The sequence below is a fragment of the Harpia harpyja genome, assembly GCF_026419915.1.
Source record: "Harpia harpyja isolate bHarHar1 chromosome 26 unlocalized genomic scaffold, bHarHar1 primary haplotype SUPER_26_unloc_5, whole genome shotgun sequence".
Taxonomy (NCBI): Eukaryota; Metazoa; Chordata; class Aves; order Accipitriformes; family Accipitridae; genus Harpia; species Harpia harpyja.
This window is the reverse complement of record NW_026293177.1, coordinates 19,635-45,520: the sequence shown is the minus strand read 5'-3', so window position 1 is coordinate 45,520 and position 25,886 is coordinate 19,635. Positions and strand designations below refer to the sequence as shown.

General features: G+C 52.9%; 1 non-coding gene across 1 annotated transcript; it reads left to right on the top strand.

The window, feature by feature from the left end:
* The first annotated feature begins 13,570 nt into the window (after positions 1–13,570).
* LOC128138028 (small nucleolar RNA SNORD45) lies at positions 13,571–13,655 on the top strand. The gene has a single exon (XR_008233944.1). It is a non-coding gene; the product is annotated as a small nucleolar RNA SNORD45 (small nucleolar RNA).
* The last annotated feature ends 12,231 nt before the right edge of the window (positions 13,656–25,886 follow it).

Below are 25,886 nucleotides of genomic sequence, written 5' to 3'. Positions count from 1 at the left end.
GTATTGCAGCACGGGGGATTTGAATTTCCACCCCGCCAAAAGTAAAAGCGTAGGAGGGATCTCTTATCTCACTGATTTTTTTTCTATCATAAATGAAACTTTAAAAGAAGTTAAAATTGTATAATTTACAAACTGACTTGCATTGTTTAAACTGTAACTGCCAGTAGCTGTAGCACAGAATTTATTAGGTGCGCTTAAGCAGTTAGGTATTTGTTCTACATGTTTAAAAAGAGAGGCAACTAAATGTTACGGGGTTTTTTTCCCAATATTTTGACAGAGTGCTCCAAAGTACTTTATTTCTGTCTGGCTTTCAATGGTGCATTTCCCTGGCAGTCAGTAGCATCTCTCTTGGGCAGTACAGCTGGCCAGGCGTCCCTCCGCATCATGTAACACACAAAACACCCTGTAGTCAAATAATAACTCTGTATTTTGGAGATGGCTAATTTAATGGTGTCAATTCACGGCTGTGCAAGTTAAGCTAATGCAAAAGGAAGCCCAAATACTTTTATCATAGAAGTATTTTATTGAATGTGTATAAATATCTGCATACCTTCTTAGTATGAAGTGAATTAAGGAGATTTGTTCTTTATTTTTCATTTTACTCTTTGAAGTTTTCCACTTCACTTTCAGCTTTATTGGCCGAGCAAGCAAGATGTGCAGCAGCAGCAGCAGCGCAAGGGCTGCAGCTATTGTGGTGGATCCGTAAGCGTGGATTCCGATGACGTTACAGCCTCGTCCCGCAGCCCCCCAGGATTATCTCCCTGCAGCAGGGCTGTGCGGAGGGGAGGAGACGCCTTCCGACACTGGCAAGAGTGTTTACTTTTACGCTAAGAATGCGTTCAGAATGGTATCAGTTCGTCTTAGTACTGATTTGAAGTGTTCAAATCACTCTTAGCTTTTAAAGGACGCGTTGTATTTTGAGCTGACCTGTTTACCTAGAATCTCCCTTTAGCTCAGCTACTACCCCTTATTCTGATGGAATTTCCCCTACTTTCTTCTGTGCTATTTTTTTAATATGCTGATGTTTTAGGGTGCTTTCGAGGATTCCCGAGAAGACGCACACACTGACTATAAGGGAAAAAGCAAGCATTTAACGACGACAGAGATGCGTTATGCTAAGGGTATCTTGTAAAGCAGATTAACATCCTGACCCGAGGACCGTGAGGAAGACGGACCATCCGTACATTCTTGTGCCGTCTTGCGCTGCGAGCTCAGCCCAGCAATCGGTAGGTGCCAGCTTTCCGTGGGCGTCCCCACGGAGGCAACGGTGGCCTCGCCGTACACCAGCCCGCTGCTCTTCGGAAGAATCCCGGTATTTATACATTTGCGGAGGAACAGGTATTCCAAGCAACGGGCAACAAACCATCCGTTTTCTGTGCTGACTGCGTTTTTCTCGGCTATCTATTTCTCCCGCAGTGTTCACCCACGGACCAAAACCCCATGTTTTAAGCCCTCCGTATACAGCTGAAATACAATTTGGGGGGTTTTTTTTCTGCTTGTTTTTCAGATGTCCCGTCGTAAGCATCTCGCGATGCTCAGCAGAGCGCGGGGCCAAGAGGGACCAGGGACGTTTGCGACCCGGGGAACCCGTCCCGGTGCGGAGCAGAGCGCGAGATGTGGCACCATCCTCTGGCACGCTCCCCCTCCGTGGGGCAGCCGCCAGCCTGCAGGACAAGGGCTGGGGGGGGGCTGCAACTGTTTGCGGTGGGGGGGGGGGCTCCTTTTATTTTTCTAGTGGAGCCACAGCTTTTGGGGAGCAGGCACGTACCTATGTAAAAGGCATTATTAAAGTCACAAGCTGCTGGTCGGGCTCCTTTCCCTTGGTTTGTGCTTTTTTTTGGGGGGGGTGAATAAGAAGGAGGGGGTCTGGGGGGGTGATGACATCATTTGGGGCACCCCAATGTCACTGCGGGGGGAAGGGATGTGGCGGAGGAGAGGAGGTGAATGGGGGATGGGGGGGTCCCCCCCAAAAAGGGGGATCACAGCCCCAAAATGCCTGACCATTGATGGAGGGGGAGTGTTAAAAAAAATACTAAAACACTAAATATGGGGGTGAGGTGTTGAAGTGGAGAAAAAATCTCTCGTTTTCATATATATTGAAAAATAATATTCATTTATATATAAAAGGATTTAAAAAGAAACCCCCGTATCTAATGTATTACAGGAAGCATTTTAGAATTATATATGAAGGTATATATTCTCGGGTATTATTTCCACCAATTGCCGCAAAACCTACAGAGAAGGAAACGCCCCATAAATTACACATGCAAGGCCAACAAATGTTTTTAATTCTGTCTTTGGCTTTTCTGCCTCTTGGCTCTAACCGAGTGTTGTTTTTGCAGGGTGATCCCGAAAACAGATAGAAGCTCTTCCTCGAGGGACCTGTGGGCAGGTGGGCCAGCTGGCAGAGTTGTCCGAATTTCTGGAAGTTCTTTCCGAGCTTTTCCTGGCCAGAGGCAGCACTGGGAGGAGGGAGAGGGTGGGCTGCTGGTGTCCTTCGTGCAGCTTGGTCCCTGCTTTGGTACTTGATGGATTCTTCTTCCTCCTCTCCAGCATTGTGGAAGTTAGACGTTGTGTTTTTTCCTCATCAGGGAAGCCCTCCTCCTCCTCCCTGCTGAGGAGGAGTTTGTGGCATCCACGAACCGGCTCCGGAGATCGTAACCCTGCCGTGGGGATCTGCTTCGCTCACTCTGCCTCGGCAGGATTTGATCCTGAGCAGCCCTGGGTGCCGGAGCCTGCTTGGAGCGGGCACTGGAGGATCCTGGGGCCGCATCATCCCTTAGGACTTGCTCACGACGTGGAGGACTTCTCCTCGCACCTCTTCCTCCTCTTGCGGAGCCACGGTAGTCCTTGTACTCCACGAACCGGCTGCGGAGATTATAACCCCGCCGCGGGGATTGGCTCCGCTCTTTTTCCTGCAGCTGAGTTTGCTCCCAGGCAGCCTGGGATGCGGGAACTGGCTTGGAGCTGGAGTTGGAGGTCAATGGAGGTGAATCATCCCTGGGGGTTTGTTCGTGACTTGGAGGACTAGTTCTCCTCCTCCTCGCTGAGCCACGGTCGTCCGTGTTCTCCACGAACCGGCTGCAGAGATTATAACCCTGCAGCGGGGATCGGCTCCGCTCTCTCTCCCGAAGCAATCTTTGCTCCCAGGCAGCCTGGGATGCGGGAACCGGCTTGGAGCTGGAGTTGGAGCTCCACGGAAGCGAGTCATCCCTGGGGGTTTCTTCGTGACTCGGAGGACTAGTTCTCCTCCTCGCTGAGCCACGGTTGTCCGTGTACCCCATGAACCCTCTGCAGAGTTTACAGCCACACCGCAGGGATTGGCTCTGCTCTATCTCCTGCAGCAATCTTTGCTCCCAAGCAGCCTGGGATGCGGGAGCCCACCGGGAGCTGGAGGTCCACGGAGGCGAGTCATCCCTGGGGGCTTGTTCGTGAGTCGGAGGACTAGTTCTCCTCCTCGCTGAGCCACGGTCGTCCGTGTTCTCCACGAACCGGCTGCAGAGATTATAACCCCGCAGCGGGGATCGGCTCCGCTCTCTCTCCCGCAGCAATCTTTGCTCCCAAGCAGCCTGGGATGCGGGAGCCCACCGGGAGCTGGAGGTCCAGGGAGGCGAGTCATCCCTGGGGGTTTCTTCGTGACTCGGAGGACTAGTTCTCCTCCTCCTCGCTGAGCCACGGTTGGCCGTGTACCCCATGAACCCTCTGCAGAGTTTACAGCCACACCGCAGGGATTGGCTCTGCTCTCTGTCCTGCAGCAATCTTTGCTCCCAAGCAGCCCGGGATGCGGGAGCCCACCGGGAGCTGGAGTTGGAGGTCCACGGAGCTGAGTCATCCCTGGGGGCTTGTTCGTGACTCGGACTAGTCCTCCTCCTTGCTGAGTAGTTGTAGTCCTTAGTGGCCACGAGGCAGCTGCAGAAATCCTTGTCCTGTTGGGGCAAGTTGCTCCAGGCCCTCTCCCTGGCCCCATTCCTCTGGCAGCAGGAACAGGAGGTGAATCCGTCCTTCTCCTCGTCGTCCCGTTGCGCGGTGTGCGGCCCACGGTCAAACAGTTGACAGCGGAACGGGAAGCCGGGTTGGGTTCTGGACGCGCACGAGGCCGTGCCTGCCCAGGCTGCAGATGCCTCCCGCGCATCTGCCTGGTTTAACTGGCTGGTCCTGGTTCTTGTAGAGGAGCTGCAGTCCTCTGGAGCATCCTCCATGGCCACCGCCACGTCCTGCAAAGAGAGCTGTGAAAAGGCCCTGACCTTTCCCCATGAAAGGACCAGAACAGTGGGGAACCCCCAGAAACTGTGGGACGGGACAGCTAAGGGCGTCCCAGAGCTTCTCCTGGAGGGCTGCAAAGGCAGGAGACCCAAAGGTGGACAAATGGGGTGGATCGAGGTGGGATGCTTTGAGAGGGAGAAGCGTTGCAGCTTTGAAGAAAGCTGCAGCGTGGGAGGGAAAAGAGAACGATGCCAGGATCCCGGAAAGAAATCCACTGATCCATCTCCCCAGAGTTACCTTAGTCCTAGGAAGAAGACCCGGTGGTCCCACAGGATCTACCTTCTTGCTGCCGGCCGCCCACTGACTCGGGAAGGCTTGGGCATGTGATGGTATCTGTGGGGAAGAAGGCCTTCCTCCCCTTGAATCAGAGCTCCTGGAGAAAAAAAAAAAGAGTGATTTCTGTTTAGGGCTGTTCTTGCAGCTTTCCCTGGGGTCCAGCCATTTTCTTGGAGCGGTTTCTATGACAGAGAGAAGACGTATCCAAACCTACAAATATGAAATTTGGTTGGGGTCTTGCTTCCCTTGTCAGAGCAAGACCTCATCTTTATCCTCCCTATGGCCTCCATTTCGTAGAATCCTAAAATGGTTGGGGTCGGCAGGGACCTTAAGGATCATCTCGTTCCATCTCCCCTGCCGTGGGGTGAGGTTGTTCAAAGCCCCATCCAACCTGGCCTTGGACACTTTCGGGGAAGGGGCATCCACAACTGCTCTGGGCAACCTCTTCCAGTGTCTCACCACCCTCACCGTAAAGAATTTCTTCCTAACAGCTGACCTAAACCTGCCCTCTTTCAGTTTAAAACCGTTCCCCCTAGTCCTACCACTACACTCCCTCGTAAAAAGTCCCTTCCCATCTTTCCCTTTAAGTACTCTTCTGTTATTACCTGATATAGAACAGCAAATAGGCTTGCTGCTGGAGAACCGTGTTGCTGTCACAAAGATCCACAGATGAATCGTCCATCTCGTACCACAGCCCGTTGCTGGCCTGTAAAAAAAAAGGCAACGATATCTGGAGATGAACCGCACGGTTTCTCCACAAAAACGCAGGCAGAAAACTACAGAACCAAGAGCACGCCAAAACAAACCCAACCCAGCCTCTAAGGAGACCTTCTCCCCCAAATCCTTGGCTGCCGGTATCACTGCCGTGAAAGCCTGTCTTCCTCAGCACGCCTTTTTCTCGTGCGTGGAAGGAAGTTGCTCTTTACCTTTGTGTAGCAGAAATAGTGCCCTGAATGACACCCGTTACCACTGTGCACCAGGACAGCGTATAAAGAGTAGAAGAGCGGTTCTCCGTCTGTCTGAGACATGTACGGGCGAAGATCCAAGCAGTTGGAGTACTGCACAACCTACGGAGAGACCGAGAGTGCTCGGAAATGATCCTGAAATACTACACGAAATAGCCCTCCAAGACCAGAGGTGTATAAATACATCTTTGGGGCTCATGAACACTTGGTTTTTCCCCAAAGCAACAGGTAATGGTTTGGGTGGCAGGACACTGTTCTCGGCCAAAGCAGCTCTCCCGGAGCAGAGTACGTGCTTGTCTTCCCGCGGCAACTCTCCTCTCCCCGGAAGGGAACGTGAAAAACTCAACGTGAACGGCTTGTGAAAGAGCGTACTGCTTTGGGAAATATCCCGCTCCAGGAAGGGAACGTTGCGCTCCAGTTGCATACGCACCTTGTTGATCTTCTCGCCGCTGAAATCTTCAAACCGTTTCAGACACACGGTGAGAACCTTGGGCGCGCGATGGATTGTAAACCTCTTGGAGGCGGCGACCGTCTTGTTACACCTTGAAACCAAGCACAGAGCCGAGTGCTGAAATGCAACCTTCGTATACGCCCTATCTTCCCCCAAGAAGGCCAGACATCCTTTCATGTCTCACACCCCCTTACGCTGTTTTAAGGCTGTTCAGATGCACAGAGCCATATTAAAATATCGGTGCCTCGTTATCGTGCATCTAACCTATGTGAATTATTATGTTAATATATTATGTTATGTGAAAAGATGGCTTATGCTAGAGTATGTGCAGCACCTTCACGCAGGATCTAGTATTAATATGGTGTTAATAATCATCTTACTGGCTGCATTTAAAGCAGTTTTCACCATCTAGCTGCTCGGGTTTCACGAAGTCCGTCAGCGCTGCGGTGACAGTTGAGGCTGCCTGGAGGAGTGAGAAAGGAGAGAACTGATCTCCGGGAAACGCCCTCGCCCAAACACTTATCAGGAGTTGACAAGAAGACCCAGGTGAACCCTCAAGCAGCGCCCACGAGGAGGCAGAAAGAGGGTACGATGCCGAACATTTCCCTCAATTCCCTCAATTCCCGGGGCTATCAAGAGCTACGTGTCTGTGCCACTGCTCAGTTCGGCTACCGATGGCGCGCGGGGTCATCAATAATGAAAATAATACCACCCGTCAGACGGGTGTTGAGGGAGGGCAAAAAGAAGGACGCAGAGGGATCCTTCCACTCCACTTCCCACCCACCATCAGGCTCTCTTGTGTTCACGGTATGCGTTTTTAAAGCAACTGTGTTGATTCTGGAAAGCTACAGGGGCCTTGCGACATCTTGAAGCACAATTAAACTCTCTTACTTTGATATCCAAAGGAATATCCAGAAAGGCCTCGTAGGAATCAGAAACCACTTCGCAGCTCGAGCACGTGACTGGAAGGAAATTCAAAATGCTCAGCGATGGGGAAGTCGACTGACTGTGCCGCTTTACGTCCTTCATACCTACTACGCCAGTCACACCATCGGCTGTTCGTCACAGGCCGACAGAAGGACACAGACAATTCCAGGGAGAGCAATGGCTGTGGAAAAGTACCTCTGGATCTCAGAAAGCCCCCAAATATTTGGTGGACGATGGTAGTCGATTCGGAAGGGATGTCCAAGCTGGAAATAAATGGTAAGGCAGAGAGTTATCTCCTCCCGGAGTTTTGCTTTGTGTGAAAGCCCTGGGCGTAGTTTTTCCTTGATGGCACTGCACCAAGGAGTCCAAAGGGCTCGGGAACATTGCAAAGGGAATTTGCTTGTGCTTACTTGCTGATTCCACCCAGACAAGCTCTCTGCATGGCATCAATAGCATAACGTAAGAACTCATGGGCATCTTCCTGCCTGCCAAGCTGGAAATGTTCTCCTATTACTAAAAAAGAAGAAGTTAGTAGCTTTCTCCTACAAGAACAGAAGAAAACTTGTCAAAGCACCCGAAATGACTCACGTGTGAGAATGCTGACGACAGCCGAAGGATAGATGGCACCGCCTGAGAAGCGCAGGACGCTGTTAACGTGCTTTTCCATTCTGCACATCATGCAGAAGCCTGGCTGGCGGCCTGAAGAGGAAGAGAGGGAAGCAAGAGCCTTAGGTGAGCAAAACATCCACAGCAATGGGAAACCCAGTGGGGATTTTGAAGTTCCAAGAACGGTCTCCGCTCCTCCCAAGGCGACAGCATCCCAACGAGCCCCCCAGGACATTTTAGCGTAGAGAAAACTTTCTTCAGAGGGATGTTAAACTGACTGAATATTTCTGTGCAATAAGAAAAGAGGGTTTAACCTGCAGGAATAGGGACCGAGACCCGGGGCTAGAAACGGGTGCCCTTCTGAAGACGAACACAGCTAGATACGACAAGTGCCTTCTAGGCTTGAGTGTTCAGAGAAGACCAACTCGGGGAATTGGCAAAGAAGGGCTGCTTTTCTCTTAAATTCCAGATTCTTGGAATCCTTGGGAAGTGCCCGACAGATTTACAAGGAGCTGTTCCTGAAAGTACTCACACGACTGGCTGTGCTCACGAGAGAGCAGGTAGTTGGCCAGAGGTGGGGTGTACGTCAGGCACTGCAGGACGGAGTTGAGGAAACACATGTTGCCCGGGTTGTGGAGTCCCGCTCCAGCTCTCCATCGTTGCTGCCAGTCCATGGAAATCTTCTCCGGGGGAAAGAGGATCCTTTGTGGCGGAGCCATTCCCTCAGCAACGACTGCAGGGCGACGACATTTGAAAAGAGATGAGACAATATTGTTGCACGGAAGCACATGTAAAAAAGTTGAGTTCTCTATGGGAGCACCCAGTACAACCCAGTAAAAAAGTTGAGTTCTCTACAGGAGGACCCAGTACAACCAGCTTAAACATCCAACCCAGAAGCATCAGGGGAAGCCTAACACTGCCACTGAAATTTTTCTGCTCAAGAAAGTGTTTTGGAAAACAACGTGTTCCCCTGCTTACTTTCCCTAAAGTCCAACAAACCCACCCTCTGACTTCTGTGCCTTGGGCTACCTTCCTTTCGCTCTACAGTCGTGAACTGCAGTACCAAGTCTTCCCTTTTCCTGACTGTAATTTCAGGAAAACAAGCAAGTCCCTAGCCCAGAAGGTAACCCTACTAATGTCAGATTTTTCTACGAGCAATGTCTTCTTTCAAAGATCGTACATAGTGGCAGAGCAGTGACAAAACGCATCTCCCTGTGTCTCAGTGAAAACACCTGGGTAAGTCTGGGTGCTATCGGGAAACGCCCCAGAATTCCCTCTCGGTCGTCAGGACCTCAGCATTCCGGGATGGAGCACCAGCCACCTCCGTTGCCTTTGGGGATTCGCAAAACCCAAGCCGGCCGCTGAAGCTGTTACTCACAGGAGTCGTTCCCCATCGCAGCCATCGCTCCTCGCAGGAACAGAGGGCGAAGCTTGGGATGACAAAGGATGTCAGGACACGCTCCAGAAAGGCAAGATGAGCGCAAATCCCGTCACCTGATCACAAAGAAATAATCGTAGCTCAACAAAATGATTAAAAAAACCCCCACAGAACAGGATCCGCCATCAGAATTGTTTCGGCGGTACTTGTAACTGCTGCAGAGCTGCGTTCTGATGTCCCTGGTCGCAGGACTCCAACCGACGGCAATCACCAAGGCCTTTTTGAAAGACTGCTTTGCGTGTCACCTTCTCTGAAGGTGCTGCTTCCCTCTGGCTAGCTTTAGCAGCAGTCCTCGGGCTCTCCAGCCCGCACGTTCCCACCTTGTACGCAGGAGCGACCGGCTTTCGGCCGCTACTTTAACGTCTGCCTTTGCCGTGCTCCTTTTCTGTCTCCTTTCCTACCGCATCAGTCGGGGTGGGCTTCTTGCCATTCTAGGCTGAGCCCAACACCTCAGACTACACTACCACCCCCCTACTTACCTATCCTAGAAGAAAAAAGAAAGAAAAGATTTTTTTTATCCTCAAGAAATAAGAATTAGCAAACAGGAACGCTGCCCGTAGCCCATCCCATCAAGGTGCAATAGCTCAGCCTACAGCTCGGAAGGTATAGACCAGCCTATACTTTTATCCCATAAAAGTATTTCTACCATTTTTCCCTACTCTAGATCTGTCCTGAAAGTCAAATCATAATTACCTTTGCACGAGGATGGCAGTTGAGGAGAAGCGGGCAGAAAACGATAAATGGTTGGGAAAAAAAAGTAGGCACGCAAGGAGCAGAAGAAGGAGCTGAGCTATCCCGAAGGCCAGCTCAGCCCAACTGGCTGCCTCTGGCTCGCTCTTCAGGATGCCAAGCCCCGGCCGGGTGAGGTCACAAACGCCGGGCGTTGTGCCGCATCGCTGCCCCTTTGTGACACGGGAACGCGCTGCGGCCACAGCCCGGCCACCTCAGGTAGCCAGCAGCTGGGAGCCGCTGGGCTTCCCCACGCGCTGCTGGCCAAGGGCTGTTCATCCGCTGCCGGAGCTCCCACCTCGTCCCCGAGCCGCACCAGCCAGATGAACAAAAAGCTGCCCGGGGCTGTAAGGATGCCTCTTCGCACCCGGGTTGACCTTGGATTTCTTTTCCACTCTTCCCAGGTACAGGACTGTGTCTGAGAGGGTCGTGTAGCAAAGCACGTGGTCTCTTGCGGGTTCATTTCCAATGAATTTTTATCTCTGAGCCGGCGCTACCAAAGAAACGCCTTCGACGATGGCGCTGGGTTGACCTTGGCTGGCTGCCAGGCCCCCACCCAGCTGCTCTCTCACCCTCGAGCTCCAAAAAACGTTTGTACGTGGCTTTTTAGCATCTTTGCATTTCGTAGAATCGTAGAATCATTTCGGTTGGAAAAGACCTTCAAGATCGTCGAGCCCAACCGGCAACGATGCACGCTAAACCACGTCTTGAAGTGCCTCGTCTACGCGCTTTTTGAACACCTCCAGGGATGGTGACTCCACCACTTCCCTGGGCAGCCTGTTCCAATGTCTGACAACCCTCTCAGTAAAAAAATTTTTCCTAATATCTAACCTAAATCTCCCTTGCCTCAACTTGAGGCCGTTTCCTCTCCTCCTACCCCTAGTTACTTGATAGTAGAGACCAGCACCCACCTCGCTACACCCTCCTTTAGGGAGTTGTAGAGAGCGATGAGGTCTCCCCTCAGCCTCCTCTTCTCCAGACTAAACCACCCCGGTTCCCTCAGCCGCTCCTCGAAGTTCTCTAGACCCTTCTCCTTGTTCTCCAGACCCCTCACCACCTCGGTTGCCCTTCTCCGGACACGCTCCAGCACCTCAACGTCTTTCCCGTAGCGAGGGGCCCAAAACTGAACCCAGGACTCAAGGTGTCACCTCACCAGTGCCCAGTACAGGGGGACAACCACCTCCCCGCTCCTGCTGGCCACACTATTTCTGATGCCGGCCAGGATGCCGTTGGCCTTCGTGGCCACCTGGGCACACTGCTGGCTCATATTCAGCCGGCTGTCGACCAGCACCCCCAGGTCTTCTTCTGCCGGGCAGCTTTCCGGCCACTCTTCCCCAAAGCTGCAGCATTCCATGGGGTTGCCGTGACCCAAGCGCAGGACCTGGCACTTGGCCTTGTAGAACTTCATACGATTGGCCTCGTCCCATCGATCCAGCCTGTCCAGATCCCTCTGTAGAGCCTTCCCACCCTCCAGCAGATCAACCCATCCTCCCAACTTGGTGTCATCCACAAACTTGCTGAGGGAGCGCTCGATCCCCTCGTCCAAATCATCGATAAAGATATTGGAACCAGCCCCAATCCTGAGCCCTGGGGAACACCGCTTGCAACCTGCCTTTTCTCCTGCCTCCAGGGTTTGTCAGCTTTCCATCAGCCACAGCTTTGCCAGATTCCCACTCGAGGTGGCTGGCGGCAGTTTTGTTCCTGCCCCGCTTGGCTTACTTAGTTTTGGGCTGTCCCCACTCGGGACATCTGGTATAACCCCTTGTTCCCGCTCGAAACATTGCCCCATGCCAGCTACCGTGAAGAAAATTAACTCTATCCCAGCCCAAACCAGCACACCTCCCCCGTAAACGAGAGGGTTTAGATGCCAGGACAAATGACAATTTGCCAGCTCGGCAGAGCACGGGTGCCCTGAGATGTCTCAGGAGAGGCAGGCTGGGCTAAAGCTTCTCTCCTCCTCCTCCTCTCCGGGTTCTGTGGTCCAGCGGAGCAGCTGGGACTTTTCCGCAAGGACACCCTGGGTCCCGCTGTGCTGTCCTGCAGGCAGCAGCACAAGCCAGGCATGACGCTGTCTGCTCAGCACGCTCTGGGTGTTCTCCGTGGGAAGGACAGCATGGGACTGGGCTTGTTGTTCCAGCTTTATTAAAAAAAAAAATGAATTTATTAAGATACAGCTGTTTTCCAGAGGAGGATTTCACTTCTTCAGGGCTCACCAGGGGCCAGCAGCACAGCGACTGCAGGCTCCATCCCGACGTTGGCATCTCTCTTATCGGGACGAAGATCTCCTCCGCTGCCGGAGTCCTGACGGAGAGTTCAGGGTCTTTCGCCGAGGGCGGGAGGGCCGCAAGAGAAGGCAGCGGAGCAGCCGTGACCCCCCCACTGCCTGCAGAGACCCCCAGGAGTCCCCTGCAGAGCACGGCACCCTGCCCAGTCCCCGTCCCCTGCCCCACCAGCCCCTCCTCGCCGTCGCAGATATCCCGCAGCTCCGGTTCCTCGGGTGCCGTGCGGCAAGACCTTGCGGCCAAGGACTGTGGCCCACCGATGAACCTGATGGCCACCGCTGGCAAGGCGGCTCGAGTGTCCCGCAGGTACGGCAGGCTCTGCCGGAGGTCGTCTTCCACCCTCTTCTTGTTGGGCGCTAACTAGAGAGAGCACAAGGAACTGGTACGGACCCTCCCAAGTCGGCCGGACCAGTACCTCCTCCCAGTAACCCCTTCCCACGGCGATCTCCGTCTCCCAGAAAGAGCTGGGAGAGGTTCAGACAGCCGCAGGCAGCGGGGGCCCGGGGATGTGAGACCCCTCTTTCATATTGCCAGGGCCCATATGAGTCACCATTTCCAAAGGGCCGTTTTTAAAGCCTAAAAACAAGGATTTTGGCCCTAAAACGGGGCTTTGGACCCTACAAATGGGTCTTTGGATGCTCATTATATGCCTCGGGCATTAAGGAAATGAGGCTTTGAGCCCTAAGTGAGGGGTTTGTACCTTAAAATGAGGGTTGGGAGCCTACAACTGAAGTCCTTCAACCCTAGAATCAAAGCTTTGGACCCTAAAAATGAGGCTTTGGGACCTAAGCATGAGGCTTTGAGCCCTAGAAGTGGGCTTTGGACCCTCCAAATGAGGGTTTGGACACTCCAGATGCAGCTTGGACCCTAAAAATGCCTGTCTGGATCCTAAAGAAGAGGCTTTGGACCCTGAAAATGAGACTATGCAAACTAACACTGAGCCTTTGCACCCTAAAAATGAAGGTTTTGGAAACTAAAATGAGGCTTTGGAAGGCAAAGCTAAGAGTTTGGAAAGTAAAAATGAGGCTTTGGACTGTATAAATTCGGATTTAGACTCTACAAATGAGGCTTTGGTCCTTCCAGATCAGACTTTGGGGCTTAAAAATGATGCTCTGGGCCCTTAAAATGAGTCTCTGAACCTTAAAAACGGACCTTGGAGCTAATAAATTAGTTTTTGTACTCCATATATGTGGGTCTGGACCTTAAAAATGACTGTTTGCACCCCCCAAAGTAGGCTTTGGTCTTTTAAATTGATGCTTTTTGCCCTAACATTGAGGCTTGCATTATAAAAATAAGGGTTTACACTTGCGAAACTCAGGGTTGAATTTTAAAAATGATGCTTTGTAAAGCACAAAATCGGACTTGCTCACCGTAGCTATCTCCACGGCAGGTTAAATTTCTCGCCGTCTGTTGCGTTTTAGTTCCCTTCTCACGCAAACCGTGGTGACAAACAGTACCCAAAAGGCTCTGGTGCTCCCAAACGGCGGCTTGATGGTCTGCGTAACCCACCTCCAGCCGCATCTCAAGGAGCGTAGGAACGGCGTTACAAGTAAATAAGGCAGCGTCCTGCTTTAGGAAGAAAGCGTGTTGGATTTGAAACCCTCGGGTAGGACAGGAGGAGCATGTCTTCTTGGGTCAGCGATGAGCGTCGGCACGTATTATCTGCTCCGGAGCCGATGTCTGTCGCCACTTTAGCTCTGGAATTACTCTGAGATCCGGGAGGCTCCATTTTCCTTAGGCTGTCACCTAAGGGAGTCGAGATAAAGACAGTTTAACAAGCGCGGGGAATAAAAAAGGAAACCAACGGACGTGACAGCAACCACCGACCACCTCTCACCAGCAGGCAGACGCCCAGCCATCTCGGTGCGACGGCTGCCTTGGGAAGACTCCCCCAGTCCCGAATTTCTTGCTGAGCGTGACACTACGTGGCACGGACCGTGGTACCTCGTCGGTCAGCTCGGGGCAGCGGTCTCTGCTGTGTCCCCTCCCAGCCAGCTCGCTGGGGCAGCAGAGCGAGAAACGGAGAAGCCCTTGGTTCTGCATAAGCACCGCTCAGCAGTAGCTAAACATCGGTGCGCTGTCAACGCTCAAAACGGCACCGTGCAAGCTGCGATGACAAAAAAATGACCTGTATCCCAGCACAGAAACCCTTCTGTGCCCGCTCACGATTCCTATTCCTATGAGAAACCCATGAAAAATAGGGCATTTGACTTATCGGGGAGAAATGCGAACACGCTCCCGGTCTCTGGCTGGCATCTGGCTTTACTTGCATGACCTAGAAAGTACGCACAAGTCTACGCGGTTTCTTCTGCACCTTGGGAAAGGCGTCTCTTGCCTCGATTTCCAAGGAGAAACTCCCAAAAGCGGCACCACAGCGGTATTCCTAAACCTCGCTAACTGAGAGCCCTCAGCAGCAAATTCTGCTGACTAAGCGGGCCCAACTCGCCCTCCCTAGGAGGAAAACCGTAGATTAAGGGACGCGTGAAAAATAGGACACGAAAAAGAAGTTCCAGGTGTTCAAAGCCACGTTCATGTTATTATGTCGGCCCAACAGTATAAGAACACAAGGCCGCCAGATTAAACACAGAAGGGACGTCAGTTTTTCCCTCGTTGCGCGTTTCTGCCGTGCAGACCTCACCGAGGTCCGGCCCTGCCAGCGGGACGTCCCCAGCTCCCCGTCTATGACGCAACGGCCCCTACGACGGGCGCCCGCAGCCCTATGACGTCACCGGGCGTCTCCACGACGAGCCGAGGGCTCTCCCCAAATCCGCCCGGCAGCCGAGACCGCGACCTCGTGCTCTGCGACCGAGAGCTGCAGCGGCCGACGAGCTCATCGGCACCCAGCCCGACGGCCGAGGCGGAGAAAGGCGAAGCGTCGCCGCTCCTCCCGGGGAGGTTTCACGCCGGGTCTCCGCCAGGGAAGCCCCTCGGCAACTCTCCCGCTCTTGCCGTAGGCTCGGTGGCCACCTCCGACGTGGACGGAGCCTGGGTGGGCACCTGGAGACCTCATCGCCCACGTGGCTCCATCATGGCCCAGTTCACCAGCCCGGGACACAAGTACTCGATCCTGGGGACAACAGGTAAAACCACCGGCACAAGCCGCCCGGAGGCGGAATCTGCTGAGCACGGAGGCGGCCGTAGCAGCGCAGGAGGAAGCTTCTCCTCTGTCTTTGCTCCGAACTTGCTGCTCCAACCTCATCCTTTTCTTCTTCTCTTCTGTTTCTCCTTCTCCTCCTTCTCTTCTTCTTCTCCTCCTTCTTCATCTTCTCCGATTCTACTTCATCTTCTCTTCCAATTCTTCTCCCCCGTTTTCATCTTCTCTTCTTCTTCTCCTTCACCACCACCTTCTTCACTTTCTTCTCCTCCTCTCCATAATAGCAGTAAGGTTTCAATCTCTTTCCCACTGGGGCTGCGGGAAAGCAAAACGTGACAGCGGCGATCTTTACATTTGCTGTAAGTTAGCGTAGCAACTGTTTGGGGATTTAATACTTCATAAAACAACTGCATTTTGGTGCTATTCTGATTAATTGCACCGTGCCTACACCGTTCTTGCTGGAAGTCATTGTGCCATTGCGTTGGCCTGCCGGTATCGTTCTTGGAGGACAAAAACCACGCAGGAAGGGAAATTCTTGAGGCCGGCAACTCCACTTAGAAACTGGCTTTAAATACGGAGTTGCAGGCGGGTGTCCTTTCACAGGCTTTTCTTCCTAGGTTACCTGCTTCACAATCCCACCAAAACCAAAGCCCCCGTGGACACTTTTCAAAGGGCCAAACCTCCCGGCACAGACTGTTGCTCTCCGGGCTCTCGGTACTACGTCCAGCCCTCCATCACCAGGAACGGGAATTACGTGGCTCCGGCACAGATAACGACCGAGGTCACCCCTGGACCAAGCGAGTGCCGTTTCTCCAGCACTTCTTCCAGGCGAGCCACCTCGGCACCCCAGTTTCGGTGGCTTCTCTCCAGGGTGCAGCCAGAAACACAGCCGCTCGGCGTGACGTCTCGCCGTAATAGCACAGGCGAGTCCCCAGAACGACGACGGTTGAGGAGAAAGAATCCAGCAGACATGATGGTTGGACTCGATGATCTTGAAGGTCTTTTCCAACCGAAATGATTCTATGATGACGGTTGCGGCCTCCGGGTCACCTTATAAAAGCGGATATTCTTGTGCAGCAAGTCCCGGGAAAGACGCCTGCGCTGCCCCGCTTGCCAATGGCCAGAGGTTGGGGACAACTCTATCGTCAACGGAGATAAACGGAGCCGATGGAGGCGACAAAAATCCCAAGAGGAGGGGTGGAGGTCAGCGGGAGCACGGAAGACCATGCCTGGCTGCAAGGAGGCGTTGGCCACCGCGGCCAGGAACCCGCCGATCCGTGGCCCAGCTGCCGGCGGGATCTGGCCCGGAGTCGGCACGTCGCGACGAGCGGACGTCGGCGCCGGGAGTCAGCGCTCCGCTTCCGTGAGAGAAGCCAAGCGGGAGAGTCGTGGGACGCAGCAGCAGACGACGATGACTCCGTCCCCTCTCGGGAAGTTGGACGGGAGCCTGCGCGGGATGGCGGGGTGGTGTCCGGGGAGAGCGAGCGGCCCGGGAAGAGGGACGCGGGCCGGGAAGGTGCCGGTCAACTCCCACCGGCGCACGAGCGGAGAGGTTGGGGCCTGGATGGCGTCACCCGTCGTCCTGAGACGTAGGCGAAGACTCTGCTTGTGTCCTAATTAAAGAGGAGCCCAAGCACCCCTCGGGAATCTGTAGATACCGAGCGGAGTGAGAGTGTCCCGGTCCTCCGGTGCCGGGAAGAGCATCCAGCCCAGGGGTGCAGAAGTCTGGAGGAGGCTCGGACCACGGGGGTCTACCGGAGAGCGTCCTGCCGGCAGGGAATTTGGGAGATGCTGATACAAAGACGACAATTCCCGGTGCCGACAATGCCTGCCCCAGCGCTGGAGAGAGGACGGTCAAATCCTGCCACCTCTGTTTTCCTCCAGGAACAGGTCCAGCTAGACGAGAGGCTTGATGTGGCCTGTCGCGGCGTTCCGGAGCAAATATTTGAGACGGAGCCGCAGGAACTTGGAACCACGGGTACGTGAGCTCTTCCACAGAAGGTTGGTGGCACGCGGCTACAGCGAACAGGAGATGGTGGGGCTTAAATATCCCGGGAGAGGTGTGCAAGGCAAATCCCAGGCTGGGAGCCTTGGAGTACAAGGGAGAAATTTGCGTCTCGTTCAGGAATTTCCTGGGCTGGATGTCACCAAGGCAGGGCAGTCTTGTCACCGGGGAGGAGAGAGCGGGGAGAGCGCTCTGGCACCCGCAATTACTAACAGTAATTTCTGCTCTCAGCTGGGGCTGGGTCAATGTGCAAGTACAGTACTGACCCAGATACGAAACGGAGGGTGCCGATATTGTGATCAGCAATGATAACAATAAAAATAAAATAAATAATAATAAATAACAATTTACGATTTATTTAATAATAAATAACAATTTACATCTTGCGTTGCGAGAAGAACGGTGTCCTTGTTATGCTGACTAGCGGCGGATAAGAAAACCTGTATGTTGCAAAATGTGTAAGATACCAGAGGAAATTGCTTTTCGTCGACCTTGCAATTCCCTGGGAAGACGAGAACCTTAGGCCCTTTTAGATAATTGAGCTTAAAAGCGTCACTGTGGCTTGTGTTAAACGAATGAAAATCAAGAGAAGATAGATATTGGAGTTACTAACGAACGTTCTTCAGGATAAGCTGTAGCAAAACATGTAAAGCGTCCCACTGCGCAGAATCACTAGAAGAGGGTGAACTAGCGGACAAGCGAGGAAGACTATCGAAGACCACCTGAAGACCACCAAAGATCTCGAGCGCGCCGGCACCGAGGGCATTTGCATATGATTTCCCGGAATTCAGACGAATGTGTTAATTACTTCCAGGGAAAAATCACGAATATGTATATCCATTTTGCATCTAATCTCAACCGTTGGAAGAACCGGTGTGCACGCTAGGCGGACCGATCCCCCGTGCATCCAGCGCTGCAGTAAAGAACGCCTGCTTTCTAACCTAAAACGCCGCCGAACCGCTCCGACCTTGGCCGCGGGGTTGTCCCTGGGAGCGCTCGGGCGCGGGTGACGCGCGGAACAAACTTCACAACTCGGAGAGTGAGTTAAAAAGCGGGCACGTTTATTTCAGCGCTGGGTACACGGGGGATCGCTCCACCTATCGTGCACACCGTACAGCTCGTTAGTGAAGTTTAAATACGTGTGTGATATAAATATTCATTACATTTCCCGGAAACCTTGTACATATTCATTAAATTTCCGAGAAATAACTAACATATGCAAATGCCCTTCGCGCAGTCGCAGTTGTTGCCTTGGGTGTTCTTCGGGGGTCTTCTCCTCCTCTTCCTCGCTTAACCGTTCTTTACCCTTTTCAATATTTTGATATTAAACTTCTGGTTTTCCTTTGTTCTTCTTGTATCTTTCACGCCAAATACTCTTTGACCCCCAAAGTGCTGTTCTCCTGCCAACAAACCACCCCGTATCTTCTTACTCGTGTTCTCCGTTTCTCTCGTCCTTGAGTCCGTACGTCCATTTTCCCGTGTTCTCACACATCTACACATCCTCTAATTACTTGAGTCGCAGGATGTCTTATCTCGTTAAAGGAAACCATCTATTCTGCTTGTACCTACTCATTGCTTACAAACTGCAAAATATAATCGACATCCGGAATTTACATCACAGGGCTGGCGACCACGGAAGGGGCCGTGAGAAATCCAGGTCCCCCCCAGACCCGTCCACACTGGGAGACACCTGCCCCTGGTCTTATCCCTATCCCGATCCCTATCCCGATCCCTATCCCTTTCTGTGACTGACAGGCCGCCTCCGGCTCCGCTGATTGGCTCAGCCGTGGCCAATGGCGCAGCTGTCGCCAGGCGGGCAGGGGCAGCCCGGGCCGCTGGCGAAGATGGACGGATGGATCCACGGAGGGATGTCCGTGGCTTTTTCTGGGAACGCTGTCCCGGAGCCCGGCCAGAACCAGGGCGGTGCCTCCCCCACCCCGCTCCTCCCCCGCCTTGTTAGGTCTCCTTGCTGCCACCAGCCGGTTCCCAAGGACTGGGCCCGGTCCGCCCTCCCGGAAGGCGGGGCTGTGGTCTTGGCTGTTCGCCCTGCTCCCTCCCCTCGGCATCCTCAGCTCCACCACCGCAGGGGCACGGACCGAGGCTGCTGCTGGCTTTCAAAGCCCCAACCGGTTCCTCCTTGTTCACCAGCGCCAGGTCCAGCAGAGCACCTCTCCTTCTGGGTTCCTCCATCTCCTTCTGGGTTCCGCCATCTCCTCTGGGCTCCTCCATCTTCTCTGGGTTCCTCCATCTCCTTCTGGGTTCCTCCGTCTCCTTCTGGGTTCCTCCATCTTCTCTGGGTTCCTCCATCTCCTCTGGGTTCCTCCATCTTCTCTGGGTTCCTCCGTCTCCTTCTGGGTTCCTCCGTCTCCTTCTGGGTTCCTCCATCTTCTCTGGGTTCCACCATCTTCTCTGGGTTCCTCCATCACCAGCGCCAGGTCCAGCAGAGCACCTCTCCTTCTGGGTTCCTCCATCTCCTTCTGGGTTCTTCCATCTTCTCGGGGTTCCTCCATCTCCTTCTGGGTTCCTCCGTCTCCTTCTGGGTTCCTCCATCTCCTCTGGGTTCCACCATCTCCTCTGGGTTCCTCCATCTCCTTCTGGGTTCTTCCATCCCCTCTGGGTTCCTCCATCTCCTTCTGGGTTCCTCCATCTCCTTCTGGGTTCCACCATCTTCTCTGGGTTCCCCCATCACCAGCGCCAGGTCCAGCAGAGCACCTCTCCTTCTGGGTTCCTCCATCTTCTCTGGGTTCCTCCATCTCCTCTGGGTTCCACCATCTCCTTCTGGGTTCCTCCATCTCCTTTGGGTTCCTCCATCTTCTCTGGGTTCCTCCATCACCAGCACCAGGTCCAGCAGAGCACCTCTCCTTCTGGGTTCTGCCATCTCCTTCTGGGTTCCTCCATCTCCTTCTGGGTTCCTCCATCTCCTTCTGGGTTCCTCCATCCCCTCTGGGTTCCTCCATGACCCTGCCTGTGGAATGATTGCTGGAGGTGACTTAACGATATGTCCGTCCCCTCTTAAGGGAAGGAAAAAACCTCCGGGATGGAATGCGGTGGATATACGCGGAATCTGTTCCATAATAATTCGCTCCACAACATCACCTGCAACTTCAGATGTCAGCAACATCAAGGCAGCTTGGTGTGCCGACTCCGGGAGAAGCGACACGGAGGGTGGAGCGGAGCGGAGCCGCCGCGGCCAGGCTCTGCGATATCGCCGCAGGGATGGGGAACTGGACCTACTGGAACAAGAATGGAAGGTCCCTGCATTGACTCCCCTGACGCAAGGAGGTGAAACAACGGGGTTCTGTCAACGCTGTTGTCTTACTTCTGCTTTGTAGCATCAGTTCTGGAGTAGTGACATGCTACATCATGTCCTCTGGGTGAACTTTGCTCATTAGAATCTCATTAAAATACCAAAACACACCTCCACCCCCAAAACTACCCGCCTCCAAGGTGCAGCCACCCCTCACCGAGCGCGTGCTCTGAATTTTTCCTAGCATATACCTTTAAAAGCAAAGCGAGAGAACTTTACACCAATCAAAGGAAAGGTAAGTATGACTCGAGTCACTCAAGCTCCACCTAAAAGGAAAAATAGGATAAAAAGACCCCAAAAGAGGAGGACCATTGAGGGAAGATACCGTCGTAGACAAGTCGGGAGGACACCATTGACTTCTGGGATCAGTCGAGGGGCTGAACCTCTCTTCCCCCCCCGTATGGACGCCTCTTGCGTGAGATTCGAAGCCTCGGCTGTACCGCGTGCTTCTCCGGGAAACTTAGAAATCTCTGAAATCATTTAACGCGCTTGTCGTCGACTGGATTATCACTTGCACGTGCTTTGCAGGCAGTGTATTTATCACTGGCAAGCCAAAAGAACCTGGACTGTCGCTTTAATAAACCGCGCTGCTCGTTAATCTAGTCGTGCTAGTTCGTTAACGCAACCAAGCTAAGTCGGGTAATTCTCGCGGGTCGAACGCGGCTAAGCCGAGCGCGCAGCGTGCTACAATCGCGATTCGAATCGTGATAATTCGACATACTGAACGCGATGGGATTTACAGCGCTGAATTGGACATTCATTAATTGGCCTCGGAAATTAAACCTCGCCCCCCCCCGACATCTTGCTGGAACGCGAGCGGGTTGACTTTCCGCCAAACTCCTTTACTCTTTAATGCAACGTTAACCCCGCTTTCAGGGGGGCCAGGATCGGGCCCCAGCAGCGAGGATCCCATCCCAACTTTGCCCGGAAGGATCTCGGAAGGATTCAAGCGCCGTTTTTTTGCCGAAGGTCCTCGGGCACCCACGGGACGACGGGACTGGCCTTGTCGTAGACACGGCACGGGAGGAAAGCGTCTCTCGCCGGCGGGTGTCGAGGGAGACGCGGACTTCTACGGCGGCGTGTCCGGGAACGGTGAAATACCGCTGCTCTCCCGTGGGTTTTCCACAACCGTGCTCTCCCCGGCGCGGGGCAGAAGTGTTTTCGGTTGGGGAGCGAGGGGGGGTGTCTCATCGTGACCCCCTCGTTCCTGCCTCGGGACCTGCAGGAGCAAGCACAGATATGAGGCACAGTGAAAATTCCGCTTTGCTGCCGAGAACAGCCCCAGCCCACGGCGACAGGTTGTTCAGGTCCCCCCCCAAAATGCCGCGAAACGGGCTTTTTCTGCGCGGGGGTGCCGCCCAACCCCGCCCCGAGCCCACGCAGGCCGGTGGTTTCTCTCGCCGAGGAGAAGGAAGCAAACGTCTGCCAGAGTAAGGAAAAAAATATTACACAGAGCCGGCGGGGTGGAATTTAAAAAAAAATGAGAGGTTCGGATCGCTTAAAGAATCACCTCCAATCGCAGTCGGAAAACGACTGAATAGAAATTTGTATAAAAGCGCGACTTCACGGAATTCCTTGGCGAGGTTCACGCCATTACTTAGTACGTGGATGAAAGGCAGGTGGGAAAATTAAATCAGAATCAAACAAAACTTATATATATGAGGAGCGTAAATGTAATAGGGCAAAAGGGAATGTGGGAAAGGGTAAGTCACGGGGTTCAGAGAAGACCCCCTTGCTTTCGAAATTCCTGTCGGAGTCTAGGTGCGGCTGGATCGACTCTTAGTCCCAGAGTTGGGCAACAGTTTATATCTAAAGGGATTAGGAGCGTAATAGCAGCCTAAAATTCATACACAGTTGAATAAAAATCACGACAGGAATTTAAGTATCAATTTGAAAGTATTAACTTATGAAATATCTTATAATATACTTGCTATAACTTACTTAATAACTTATACTTGCTATAAATTACTCCAGACTATCCCCGTTAGTACATACGCACGCATAAAGACACCAAGAGAAATACATATAAGAGAATAAAAGAGAGTAAAAGCGAGAGAAAAAAGAGGTCTACCTCTTAAAAATTCCCCTCGAGGGCAGTGAAAATATCCACGTCAAATGCTTCGGCATTCGCCTCAACGGGCGCAGGGTCGAGCCTCAAGGACCGAAGAGAATCAGCCCAGGTCGTGTCGGTTTTCGGAGCCGGACCTCCAATTTTCGCCAATTTTCTCTCGCTTTTACTCTCTTTTATTCTCTTATATGTATTTCTCTTGGTGTCTTTATGCGTTTACGCGCTCCGAGAGGCAAACAGATGGGAGACGGCGGCCGCCGCCCGCTGCGGTCCAGGCGAGCGCGAAGGGCCTCGCGTGGTACCGCTCTTTATAGGTTTGGGTGATGATTGACTTTTGTCGTCAACCAATTATTGGGATTCCAGCTGCGGTGGAAAATTCCGAGACCGTGGGAGAATAACTCAAAACAGAGATACGGCATGCTCCAAGATTCTCAGGGGAGGATTTTCGAAATTTTCGAAATTTTTCGTCTCAGGGTTGTTAGGAGAAAGAACTGACTATCTCTACTCCCGTCTTCCCGCCTTTGCCGGCAAGTGGGAGTCCTTAAGGCGCACGGCGCATCTCCCCGTCTTAGCCGCGTAAGAATTCCTGGCACGGTCAAGGGTCGCTTAACCGCCCGACTCATTACACGACACGCTAAGGGCTAGCGAACCTTCCCGAATTCGTAAATCAGCCTGGGAAGGGGGAAAGAAATACACCACGACAGGCGGGGAGGGTGGTCCGGAGACGGGCGCTGGGATCTTCCGCCCGGTCCTCGCTTGGGGACACCTTGAGCCCGGAGATCGGTGGCCGGACCGTCCGTATCTCCTTCCCGTCCTCCGTTCGGAAGACAACGCTCTCTCCCGTCTTCTTGACTTCGCTTTTAGACGTCGCCGCTCGGAGGCGCAGGGCTGGAACTTGCTGCCGTGGGAGTCGGCACGGGGACGGGCGTTGAGTTTGCGGTGTCCGTGTGCCCCTGTCTAGTCCAACCGTGCAGGTTAAATACACACCTGTTAGACGTATTCACTAAATTTCTGGAAAATGTTATACATCATCATTAACTTTCCGATAAATCGTTAGCGTACGTAAATGTCTCTTCACGCAGGCGCAGTGAAGGTCCCTGGTGGTCTTCCGTAGTCTTCCTCACTTGTCCGCTTCTCGATCTCTCTTAGGTGATTCTGCGCAGTACGATTCTCACCATCATCTATATTAGTTTACATAAAAATGCATACTATGTCTATTCTTAAATTTAACCTTTCTAATAATTGGTCCTTCGGTCACACCATCTTATTAATAATCTTACGTTAAAACGATCATTGGTTAATCTCACTTAACTCTACTGATTGGAATCCTCGATAATTAGATCGAGGTGGGAAGGGTAAGGGGTCTCCAGGCAGCAAACTGGTGTCCGTAACGGTTTCCTGAGTTTCCTAAAACAAAACACTACAAACCAACAAATCTCTGTCAAAGTTTCTGTGGTTAACTGATTTTAGACAATACTTGAATTCTTACGGTTACACATAGTACATTTTCTAAAGTTCCTAAGTTCCTATAACTACATTTCAAACTTAACACTCCCATACCCATGCTTCGCAATTTTCCACTTCTTAATCGAGCCAAACTCCTCTTTTATATAATCCGATTTTAATTTCTTTATCAAAATATTTGCAACAGTGCTGCGACGAGACTGCTCGGGCTTTGCGAGGTCTCCCGTGGAGGCCGGCTGCCAGAAAAGAGGGAATCCCAACCCCGCGGGTCCCAGAAAGCGGCTCTGCACCCCGTGTCGGGGCGGCGGGGAGCAGAGCTACCTCCTAACGACCGCGGGAGACGACCCACGGGCTACGATTCCGCCCGCCGTGGGGCTGGCCGGGGCGTTCGGGACCCCGCCAGCATTTTAGGGCTGCCGGCTGCGGACCCGCAGCCCAAGGTTCGCCCTGACACGGCGGCGGTCGCGGTTTCGGCGCTGTGGCCGAGGAAGAGCCTGGGAGGGGGAGAAAAGAGCAGCTGGGGAATTAATTCACAAACGAGCGTCACCACGTCTAGTGCGCGCAGGCTGCAGGAGGTAGAAATAGACGGACGCCTGTAAAGTCGAAAGCAGACGACGTTTATTGCTAAAACACACACGTATTTATAATCGCATATTCTGCAAAGTCACTGTGCGCGCGCACAAGCATAAAATATGATTGGTTATACCAACTCTGTACACGTGCATAAACGTAGGACATAATTGGTTATACCAACTAAAACATGCGAACCTTGTCTAATTGGTCGAGATAAGCTGCCGAATTGGGGTTCTTTGTGCCAGGTTCCCTTTATCGTGGAGTGCGCACCTGTGTTCTTCTAATTGGCATCTTTCTCTTTTTTTGTCGTCTTGTTTATTCTGTTCAAGGTCTTCTAAAGGCGTCTGGAATGCTCTTGCGACCGTTAGCTAAATATGTGTCCGCAACAGGCGACTCACGGGGGGGTCACAAAAGCCGCCCAGCCTGGGGTCGCGTTACGGCTCTGTCTCTCCGCAGAGACGACTCACCGGAGCTGCGTCGACAGCTCGGCCCTTCGTTGTCCGATAAACCCTAAACAGGGCGATGGCTGCGCCATTCGAGGAACCAAAACCCGAATTGAGCCTTGAAATCCCGTAACAAAGAGTATGCTCCGAGTCCCAACCCAACCACTAATTCAGTTGCTGAGGAAGCAAGGTAAAAAAAAACCAAAAAAACCCAAACCTGGAGGGTTTCGGCTTCAGTTTCGAATGACAACCTTGTGTATTCAAACAATCACAGACCAACGAAGGAAAGAGAAGGGGAAACGCCACGCAGATATACATAATCCATTTATATCTCCTAATCCGCTCATAGTCATACCCACCATTCCACAAGTCAGGGGATAAAAATTCTAAGATTCAGGTTGGAAATGGAGGCAGCCACTTCCCCACCTATACAGTTGGCTTGCGAAGGAAATTCTTCCCCCGCCTTGATCGGGACGCCGGTCGAGGTAACTTCCCTGGGATTGAGAGCCCCTTACCTGGAGGGGTGAGCGAATATTGTTTATGCTTTAAGTTTGTAAACGCGTTTGTGGTCGTTTGTGAATCGCCTGTGGTTGTAATAACGTACTACTCTTGCCTTAAAAAATCGCAATAGCGCGTTCCTCCGTTGTATCTGGAAAACCTGCAACAGTGGCGTGTTAAGGCTGTAAGTGAAGTTCAAATAAGTCGTTTGCTCGAACCTCGCAGTTCAGTCCTTTTCCGTCACGGATGGGTGCTCCCACCGGGCTCCATCGCGGGACCTCGCAGAGAACCCCTTTTTGTTGGAAACCGTGGCTGGCAGGATGGAAATGGTTCCCGTCGGTAGAAACGTTCCCCGAGGAATCACGGGCTTTTGCAGTCACAAAGCCCGAAGCCGAGCCCGCTGTCCCCCGAAAACACTCCCCGTCCCCACTGCCACGTTTTTCGCGCTCCGCTCCCCCCCGTCAGCCTCGGGGAGACACCCCGACACCTGGGCCGGC